The following is a 591-nucleotide window of genomic DNA, read 5'->3' as shown; positions in this document are numbered from 1 at the left end:
CTTGTTAAAAATTTTTATCATGAATTGGTGTTGGAGCTTATCGAATGCTTTCTCTGCATTTATTGATATGATTATACTCTTTTTATTTTATCTTTTTGGGGTATTATGTTTTATGTTAATTGGTTTACAGATATTCTTTCATTCCTGGAAAAAAATCTACTTGGTCATGGTGTATGACCTTGATGAGGCATTGGATCCTATTTGCCAGGATTTTTTGTTGAGGACCTTTGCATCTGTGTTTATCAGGGATATAGGTCTGCTATTTCTTTTTTGCAGCATCTCTATCTGGGTTTGATATCAGGGTGATATCAGAAAAACTATTTGGGAGTGTTTCTGTTTCTACAATCTCTGAAAAAGTTTGAAAGGTTTTGAAAGAATTCATTAGTGAATTCATCTGGTCCTGTGCTTTTGTTTTTTGGCAAATATTTATTTATTTTAATTTTCTTTGTTTTGGGGCCACAACCTGTGATGCTCGGGAGTTACTCCTGGCTATGCTCTCAGAAATATCTCCTGGCTTGTGAGACCATTGTGACACCAGGGATCTAACCTAGGTCCATCCTGGGTCAGCTGTGTGCAAGGCAAACACCCTAC

Source organism: Suncus etruscus, chromosome 2 (assembly GCF_024139225.1).
Source record: "Suncus etruscus isolate mSunEtr1 chromosome 2, mSunEtr1.pri.cur, whole genome shotgun sequence".
NCBI lineage: Eukaryota > Metazoa > Chordata > Mammalia > Eulipotyphla > Soricidae > Suncus > Suncus etruscus.
The sequence above is the reverse complement of the archived record's forward strand: the minus strand, read 5'-3'. Positions refer to the sequence as shown.